This window comes from Corylus avellana, chromosome 7, assembly GCF_965113065.1.
Source record: "Corylus avellana chromosome 7, dhCorAvel1.hap1.2, whole genome shotgun sequence".
Taxonomy (NCBI): Eukaryota; Viridiplantae; Streptophyta; class Magnoliopsida; order Fagales; family Betulaceae; genus Corylus; species Corylus avellana.
This window is the reverse complement of record NC_142496.1, coordinates 7528171-7537814: the sequence shown is the minus strand read 5'-3', so window position 1 is coordinate 7537814 and position 9644 is coordinate 7528171.

Sequence of the window (9644 nt, the reverse complement as noted above, 5' to 3'; positions counted from 1 at the left end):
TCCTGGTTAGGCCCCACCTAGGTCTTGATCAGGTCTTGGCTGGTTCTCGGTCGAGTCATGGTTAGTTCCGCGTGGTGTCCCGATGTGGTCTTAGCAGGGTCCCGGAGACGTCTCGGCTGGGTATGTCGATTTGAGAATGAGATGCTCAAATTCAGAAAATTGTTTATAGATTTTTAAAATTGACAATATTTTCTGGAAATTATAGAAGCTTTTTCGGTCAAACCGAAAATATTTTTCGTCGACTATTTTTTTTTGTCACACCAAACACCTAAAAAAAAAAAAAATTCCAAAAAAAATGAGTTTACATTGAAACAAACGGAACCTTAGTGTTATGTCTCCCCTTACCTATTTTTCTTAACATTGCCTAAAAAAAAGTACCAAAACGATTGAAGTAAAAATAGATCTTAATTAAGTCCGGGGATCATAAAGATTCGATTTTCAAAATGGGAGGATGAGAGAAAGATTACAAGAAAACATTTTTTCAAATATTTAAGACTTAATTAATATCTATTTAGAAGGACCCAAGTGGATTAAGTAGCAGGTCTCTAAATGTTTTGCACAACATAAACAAGAGGGATTTTTGGGAAAATCAATACAAGAAGGAAACGATACAAGAGAGAGAAGAATGTGGCGAGTTCATGAGGTTTAAGATCATTAGAAGGGAAGATAACAAAGGAGGGGAGGGAAAGGAACAAATAGGAATGTTTCCATTCAACGACAAGATGTATTTAGACCAAAGTAAGAGAAGGTTAAAATCATTAAGGACTCATTTGGGACGTGGAAAAGACCCTTGAAATTGAAAGGCTAATGATGCTAGTTGCGTAGATTACCCAATGTTGGACTAAGTCGGTCTACTAGTAGAAGACAATATGCGACTAATATTCGAGGTACTGGTATTATACTATGGGTCCTTTGAGACAATGGTAACCCTAAAAAAAATGAGGTTAAAGCTTGAATAAAACATTCAAAAGAAAGTTATGATTAATATTTAAGTATGTGATTATATATATATATATATGTGACATGTTACTGGTATTATGCCATTATACTACAATAAACTTTGTTTTACCTAAACGGTATAATAATGTAAGCAACCGGTACTTTTACGAAATACCCATGTTTAGTATTCAAAGGTTATGAATTTTTACTTAAACTCATTACATTGGTTAGATTCATATTGGTATATATACTAAGTTGTAGACTTACGTAATTACCTTATTCCACCTATTGAATATTTTGGTGTTTTGTAGATTAACAAGATGTAGTGACAAATTTGCTACGGTGAAAATGTCGAGGAAACAACTTACAATGTTAAGTTTGCTTACTTAGTGGCTAATTGTTAAAGTTAGAAATGTCTATTTGGAAACTCTAAGCATCTAAGTCTATAATGATGGTACGCAATGTTATTTAAGATCACGTGATAAACTGTCTTAGATTATTCATTTCTATTTCCGCACATTCATTCTCTGGTTAGTTAGATGACCTTAGGGCAACACCACCAGTCAGTTATCCGTTAATTGGTTTGGGAAAAAGCGCCTATAACACTTAATCAAAGTTGATTGGTTTAACTCTGAGGATGCTACAATTACGTTATCAGGGCTCTATGCTCTAAAATTGTTAGTAATGGAGATACGATTTTTCATTGTAGGCTCTCCTTGGAGAGTGCATGATCCTTGAGTCTTATTCCTTATTGAATTAGGCTAGGAGGTGAACCAGGGAATTAATTACAATTAATCAATTTTTTGGGGCATTATATGAACGAATGAACTCTATTGAACCGCATTTTGTGGAAGCATAAGGGATCAACAATGTACCATCAAAGGGCCATTTTGATGGACACAACCCCTTCAAATGAGCCAATCACAGTGAATTCATGGCCTAATATGATCAATAAACTTGCAATTAGGCTCGCTAAGCACTGTTGCCAACAATTTCGGCTTGTATTATATTGAGCAATTACTCAAGCATAAGATCTTGTACCCCAAGGAAAATTATACCGGACAATTAATCAATACATGTGTTGAAATATGTTGAACGTATGATCTATGTTGTAGGAATCTCCCGTTAGGGTGGATATCCAATGGAGGACAAGAGCAACGTGAAAATGAGAGAATGAATAATAACGTACGTTCATCTCATTATCAAACTCTATTTATAGAGTTTGAATATGACTCTTCATCAAGAGTCACAACTTGTCACTCTATCATAACCTCCATGGAAGGTTGTGATTGGCTATGGGAATGACCACACTAGTTATGGTGTGATCACCCTTTAAACCATCATCTCCCACTTGATCACACTTTAACATTATGTAATTTAGTTGAACATTATCACTTTGGTACCAAATGTTATTTTTATCCATGTCAACTCTCATCTGTTTAATTTACAAATCGGCATTAGATTATGACATTTTACAATGTGTATACAATTTTGTCATCTTATCTAATCGCACCTTTTTCTATATATTTTTCACACTGCTAATATATTAAGGTGACTTCATTTCGTTTTTAACTAAACGAATGACATCAATTCTCTGTGGTAAGGAACACCGGTTCACACCTATTCCACAATTGACGATTTCAGCCATACACAAAACTATGTGCTGACCTGCACTGATATTTTTAATCAAGTGTTTCCTTGATACCTTTCATCAGTGTCTTTTACACTATAAGATCATATATATATATTACCAACTTGTAACATAATGTCTCTCGGTGAACCTTACATTTATGAAAGTTGTAATATTATTTCTTAAGTGTTTTCTGTCTATTACCTGACCAATTATCCCCTTTTTAAAAACAGAATTGCACAAAATCGTTCATTCAGGCGTCCCTGAATCCTTCCGCTTGTGCTTAAACATATATGTAGCTACCACCTAGGTGTTTCTTAATCCCATTGTAGCTACATGCTCTTTGAATTTTTCCAAAGACAATCCTTTGGTCATAGGATCGGCTACCATCTCTGTTGAGGGTATATATTCAATTTTAATTTCCCCTCTTTCCACTATATCTTGAATATAGTGATAATTTACATCAATATGTTTGCCTTTGGAGCTTTGTGCTCCACTTTTTATTAAAGAGATAGCAGACTTGTTATCACAAAACATATTGACTGGCTTACTGTTTAAACCTAAATTTAAACTTTCTACAAAGCGTCTAATCCACACTGCATTACTTATTGCTGTGCTGCATGATATATATTCGGCTTCCATAGTGGATTTTGCAACTCAATTTTGTTTCTTGCTTAACCAAGAAATAGCTGTTCCACCAAACAAGAATACATATCCACTTGTTGATTTTCTATCATCAGCATCCCCAGCAAAATCCGCATCTGTGAATCCTTTAATTTCTAGATCACTTATACCAAAACATAAGCCCATGTTTTTAGTGCCTTGTAAATATCTAAATATACGTTTTACTGCTTGCCAATGTGTCTTCCCTGGATTAGATTGATATCTGCTTACTAATCCCACCGCATAACAAATATCAGGTCTTGTAGTTGTCATTGCATACATGAGACTGCCCACAGCTTGGGCATAGGGGATAGATTCCATCTCTTGAATCTCTGTCTCATTTTGAGGACACATTGATTTATTCAAGTACTGACCTCTTGAAATAGGTGTTTTTAGAGGTTTACATTCATTCATATTAAACCTCTTAAGTATCTTTTCCAGATATTTTTCTTGATCCAAATATAATAATTTTAAATTTCTATTTCTAGAAATTTTTATTCCTAAGACATAGGTAGCAGTACCCATATCTTTCATTTCAAATTTGGATGACAAAAAAGATTTTGTTTTATTTATCATATCTGGACAGTTACCTGTTAGCAGTATATCGTCTACATATAATGATAATATAGTTAATTTATTATTTTCATTACATATGTAAACACAGTGATCTAGTGGACTTACCTCGAAACCAATTTCTAGTATTGCTTGATGGAACTTCAAATACCATTGCCTCGAAGATTGTTTAAGTCCATATAATGATCTTTTTAATTTGTAGACTTTCTCTTCATGTCCAGTGACCTGAAATCCTTCAGGTTGTTGCATGTAAATTTCTTCTTTTAATTCTCCATTGAGAAAGGCTGTCTTAACATCTAACTGATGTAATTCCAAATCCATTAATGCTACAATGGACATGATAATCCTCACTGAAGCGAATTTTGCCACAGGTGAGTATGTGTCAACGAAGTCTACACCGGGTTGCTGAGTAAATCCTTTAGCCACCAATCTAGCTTTATACTTTTCAAGACTTCCATCAGCTTTGAACTTCTTTCTTAGAACCCACTTGCATCCAATTGCTTTTCTTTGGTTTGGCAATTCCGTGAGTTCCCACACATCATTTTTCTGAATTGATTCAAGCTCTTCTTCCATAGCTTCCATCCATTTTTCAGCATCATGACTACTTACAGCTTCTTTAAAATTTGCTGGATCTTCTTGCAAATTTATATCATCTGTACTTAGCACATAATGATCCTTGAGTGTGGTTGATGGCCGTCTTTGTCTTTTACTCCCACTGTTTTGATTATCTATATCCAAATTGAGTGGATCTTTGGATTTTCTCTTGCTCCCACTATTCCGAATGTCTGTGTTATGTTCTTTTTCTTTCAAAGTAACTTGTGGTGTTTGACATTCAGAATATTCTTCTTGTAGAAGTCTTATTTCATCCATGGGAGTAATTTGATTGGTGTTTTCTAGAAATGCAGCATCCCTGCTTTCTATTAATCCCTTATCTGGATGGTAAAATCTATATCCACTACCGTTTTCAATATATCCTATAAATCTACATTCCCATGTTTTACTTTCTAACTTATCCCTTAAGGGTTTTGGAATAAGTACATGTGCCTTACATCCCCACACTTTGAGGTTGTAAAAATCTGGTTTTATGCCTGTCCAATATTCATAAGGGGTAAGAGGTTTTGATTTGGTTTTTATTCTATTAAGAATATATGCTGCAGTGGATAAAGCCTCACCCCAAAAATGAGTGGATAACTCAGCATATGCCATCATGGATCTTGTCATATCCATTAAAGTTCTATTCCTTCTTTCTGCAATCCCATTTTGTTGAGGCTTATAAGGCATTGTATATAAATGTCTTATTCCACTTTCTCTGCAGAAGGAATCCATGGCTTCATATTCACCTCCCCTATCATTATTCAAGTTTTTAATGGACCTTCCCAATTGCTTTTCTACCTCTAATTTATATTCTTTAAATTTTTCAATTGCATCAGATTTATGTTTGATAAGGTAGATATGTCCATATCTTGAATAATCATCTGTAAAGGTAATAAAGTATTCCATTCCTCTATGTGTTTTAGTTCTTAAAGGACCACATATGTCAGAATGAATTACTTCTAATAATTCTGATGATTTCCAGTGTTTTGAAAAAGATTTACTAATCATTTTTCCCTTAATACATGATTCACATATATTAAAATCTTCAGAATTAATTCTAGGTAGTAATCCACTCTTACTCATTCTTTTCATTTTATTTTTGTTAATGTGGCCTAATCTTAAATGCCATAAGAAAGAACTATCTTCAGACACATATGAATACTGTGAAATAGGATTTTTATTATCAACCTTGAGTAAATACATATTGTCTATCTTTACACCTTTAACAGATAATTTTCCCTTACAAATATAGACCTTCCCAGATTTAAACTTAATCCCATATCCTTTGCTATCTAATACGGGAACAGATATTAGATTTCTCCGGATATTTGGCACATATAAAACATTATGTAAAACAACGGAAGACCCTTTAACAGAAATCTTACATTTTCCTTCGCCTAGCACATCACTGTAAGTATTGTTGCCCATGTACACTCTGTGTTCTCCGACCTTTTTCTCTTTGAAATCTATGAAGAATTCTCGGTCTCTTGTAATATGTCTTGTTGCTGCCGAGTCTATCCACCAAGAATTTGAAGTCGGTTCTGCCATCATCACTTCAGTAATGGTCATTGCTATTTCTTTCTGTTTCTTGTCACCGTTGTTCTTTGGACAATTTGCCTTGAAATGCCCCATTTTTCCACATTTGTAACATGCTCCTTTGATTTTATTTTTACCTTTTGGCTTACCTTTCCATTTCTTTTTGAACTTTCTTGGCTTGCCTTTGTATGCTGGAGCACGTGAAGTCTGAGTATTGATTTGAGCCATCATGAGGTTGCTGGATTGTCCTTCTCTCCTTCTTCTTTTCATCCTTTCTTCTTCTAATACAAGCAAAACTGGTAAGGAAATTATAGATATTTCTTTTCCACTATGGGTTAGTGATGTTACCACATGTTCCCAAGATAGAGGAAGACCATTAAGTATTGTGGTTACTTGCATTTTGTCGGATATTGGATGTCCGACAGATGCAAGTTCCTTTGCAATGAGTTCCATTTGGTTTACAAAATCGCCCACATAGTCATCCTCACTCATACGTGCACTATTATATTTATCTAATAATAGTTGTATATGAGTGTCAGACCTAGGGCCATACTTTTCCTCTAATGCTTCCATTATTTCCTTAGCAGTCTCGTATCCTTCAAAAAGTGGGATGATATTATCTTTCATGCTATGGAGGAGAGTGGCCTTTGCCATTAGGTCATCTTCCATCCATTTTTCCTTTTTCTTGACAGCATCATCATTTTTCTCATCTTCGACTTCAGGTCTTTTTGATGTGAGAGTGTGTAAAGTTCTCTCATGCGTCAGTACATAAGAGATATGTCGTTTCCACATTCTAAAATTGATTCCATTAAGGCTTTCGACCTTTGAGGAATCTATACCGCTTTTAATAGCCATTTTATAATGTGGATACGATAAACTTAATATAAATACTAATATTTGTTTACTATAACTGTAATGTATCAGATATTTACATACATACACACCAACAGCAAAATTAAAAATGTACTTCTAAGTTATTACAAACCAACAAATAAAAATAGATAAGTTTATTTATTTTTATTTTTAGATCAGTCGTCTCTAGGATAGGTCAGCCTTGCCTGATAATCATTCATGCAAGCCCTGTAATACGGACGGTTTGGAACTGCCGGTATGAACTGGTCACCTCTTGGTGGAAGTGTGTATCGATTATTGCCCATTGGCCACAAATCCCTTGGACTTTGCTCAACTGTCCTTATGATCCTCAAAGGATGTGGACCCCTCAAGCGTCTATCACTTGAAATCTCGGATTGAGCTAAATCTGGTACTGTGAACTCCACTTCCTTATGCTCTGTAGGTGACAGCCAACACGGACGAAAAAACCTCCGATTAGATTGCCTCTGACCTTGATGAGAAGACTCACCCCTTTCCCAATTATATTTTTGGGAATTATAATTTGAAAACCCTGTAATACTCTTGCCCCTTAAATTAGCTTTCCAATGCCTTTGAAATGAGTTAAATCGGAGCTATAATGAGTAAGAACGGGTCAAAAAACTACCTGGAGGTCGAAAATGGTGAAATTTTCGGTACTGTTGAGCATAACCGGGTCGGATCCAACCGGAATTGGGCGGGCCGGGTCTTCGGGCGTGCCACGCACCTGCCACGCGCTGCACAGGTCTGGCGCGTGGCGGGTTGAACTGCGGGCGCGTGGCGGGTTGAAAACGCGGGCTGGATCGGCGCTCCGGGTCGGATCGGACCACTGGATCAAATCGGGGCTCCTGGTAGCAATGCGGGTCTCGGGTCGGTTCTGGACCGATTGTACTAGGCTGGGCTTGACCCGATTGGGCTTGGGCCTTTTTAGCTTGGGCTTGGGCTCTCAGTACGGATTTTCGGGCCGTATGCTTCCACTTGGGCCCGGTTCGGGTCACTTCTTGGATCGGGTTTTGAAAATCCGAAACGGTGTCGTTTTTGGATTTATCCAAAACGACGTCGTGTCGTTTTTTACGCGCCTGCTCGAGAGTTCGAATGTTGGCGTCGTTTTGGTATGAAACGACGTCGTCCCGAATGGGACTGTAGACGTTCTCTGCTGAGAACGAAACGGCGTCGTTCCTTTGAAGGGGAACGACGTCGTTTGGAGATGATGGGGCGCGCCCCTCTGGAGACGCCGAAACGGCGTCGTTCCGGGGGGCTGTAATGCACGCCCCTGGGTCAAACGCTGGAACGGCGTCGTTCCAATTAAATGGAACGGCGCCGTTTGAGATGCCTGACGCAGGGGGGTCTTTGGCCCTTTCACTGTTGATCAAAACGGCGTAGTTTTGATCAACAGTGGTTTTATCTCCAGAAAAACTCCCAAAACAGCGATTTTTTTCAGAAAAAATTACAGAATTATTTTCTAAAAAAATCAGAATTTTTAATTTCATCAACCCTAGAATTATTTTCTTCCCAAGAATTATTTTCTTCCCAAAAATTATTTTCTTTCCAAGAAGAACCAGAAACCGCACCTTTGGTTGGGGATGATTCACCAACGACGTCAAAACCGGGAGGAGGAGAATTTTGGCTTTGAAGATCCAGCGAAGGAGATGCATCAAATGGAGTTGCAAAGAATTCCTTCCAGTATTTTTGTTCCAGTAAATAGCATTTCTTCAAAGTTTCAAAATTTCCCGTAAATTTTGATCCACCAACAGTAACTTTGAGTAATTCTTCATGTGGGTTCGAAATGATCAAATGTAAATTGTAAAACGCCACAGAAGATGCCAATCCCAGACTTTGTCTGTTGATGGTTTGCAGAATTTCCCTCATGTACTCTCTATTTTCTTCATCAGAATCTTGTTTTTCTTCTTTGTCTTCCATAACCTTAACGCTCTGATACCACTGTTGAAATATGTTGAACGTATGATCTATGTTGTAGGAATCTCCCGTTAGGGTGGATATCCAATGGAGGACAAGAGCAACGTGAAAATGAGAGAATGAATAATAACGTACGTTCATCTCATTATCAAACTCTATTTATAGAGTTTGAATATGACTCTTCATCAAGAGTCACAACTTGTCACTCTATCATAACCTCCATGGAAGGTTGTGATTGGCTATGGGAATGACCACACTAGTTATGGTGTGATCACCCTTTAAACCATCAACATGTCCATGTGTCGTATAATATATTACATTGGAAAATTTGATCAGTATATGATCGTGAACCGTATAATACATTGGGCAATTAGCCAAGTGCGCAGCCATGCACCCCAATTAGACTGAGCAATTGACTAGCATGCGGCCATATACTCAGTATTATATTGCATTGGAAAATTGGTCATATACCCTATAATAGATTGGGAAACTGATCATGTATCCCCAAATCAAATTATATTGGGCAATTGATCGATCATTGTACAGTCATGAACTCCAGACTAAATAATATTGGGTAATTGACTGATGAACGGCCATGGTCCTATATTAAGACTCATCAAGTAATTGGTAAGCATACGATCATGCAACACTAATCAATAATGAAGGATAGGTAGCTAGAACTATGCCACAAGTCTCATAATGTGTAACACTGCGGTCTCATAATGGCCTGGGGAAAAGCGTTAGTCAACTCCGCGCTATCACCCTAAAATAATTAGTTAATTTGAAGCTTCCCTAGAATCACTTATAAAAAGAGAAAAAGATCCTCTCTATTTCACCTAGTAACTAATGGCATATGTTGAGTGTGCGTTTGAATAGGCTAAAAATGTGTTTAACACTAAAAAATCCTGTTTTAATAAAAATTAGT